Source organism: Vicia villosa, linkage group LG3, assembly GCF_029867415.1.
Source record: "Vicia villosa cultivar HV-30 ecotype Madison, WI linkage group LG3, Vvil1.0, whole genome shotgun sequence".
Lineage (NCBI taxonomy): Eukaryota > Viridiplantae > Streptophyta > Magnoliopsida > Fabales > Fabaceae > Vicia > Vicia villosa.
The window spans coordinates 69,370,953-69,371,857 of NC_081182.1; the positions used below are offsets into that span (position 1 = coordinate 69,370,953).

Here is a 905-nt window from a genome sequence, read left to right on the forward strand (position 1 = left end):
CGTCTACTTTAGCGTTAACGTAGTCTATACCACTTACTTCGTACATTCCTCCTTTGGTTTGGGTTTTCTCTAGAGCAGCTCGTTCTCCTCCCCATTGATAATGGTTTTATGCCATGTTTTCTATGAGGTTGTATGCTTCATCATGGGGTTTGTCCATTAGAGCTCCGCCAGCAGCGGCATCTATAGTCATTTTAGTGTTATAAAGTAGACCACCACAGAAAGTATGGATGATCAGCCATGGTTCGAGTCCATGATGAGGGCATAGTCTAAGCATGTCCTTGTATCGTTCCCAAGCTTCGAAGAGTGATTCGTTATCTTTTTGGATAAATCCGTTGATTTGACCTCTTAGCATACCAGTTTTGCTAGGCGGAAAATATCTAGCTAAGAATACTCTCTTCAATTTGTCCCATGTAGTTATGGAATTAGAAGGCAGGGACTGAAGCCACGCTCTAGCTCTATCTCTCAAGGAGAAGGGAAAGAGGCGTAATCGAATAGCTTCGGAGCTAACGTTGTTAGCTTTGACAGTGTCGGCATATTGCACGAACACGGATAAATGGAGATTAGGATCGTCTGCAGGGCTTCCAGAGAATTGGTTCTGTTGGACAGCTTGTACCAATGAAGGTTTCAGTTCGAAATTGTTTGCCTCAATTGCAGGTGGTGTGATACTTGAGTGCGGTTCAGCTCGTGAAGGAGCGGCATAGTCTCTAAGAGGACGTGGGCAACCATCTCTAACTTCGGGGTAATTTGATTGATTTGATCAGTAAAGATCAATTCCTGAGAAATTGGAATTGGTGCTACTTCGGGAAGATTGCAAGCTCGACGTCTTACGTTAACAAAACGCTCGATCTCGTTAATTCATTGTATCAGGTCTCCTCCTTGTGAACGAGTACTTGGCATACAATCGT

The 905-nt window shown here is 43.8% G+C and overlaps 1 non-coding gene across 1 annotated transcript; it reads left to right on the forward strand.

The window, feature by feature from the left end:
- The first annotated feature begins 245 nt into the window (after positions 1-245).
- Positions 246-352, forward strand: LOC131593755 (small nucleolar RNA R71). The gene has a single exon (XR_009281136.1). It is a non-coding gene; the product is annotated as a small nucleolar RNA R71 (small nucleolar RNA).
- The last annotated feature ends 553 nt before the right edge of the window (positions 353-905 follow it).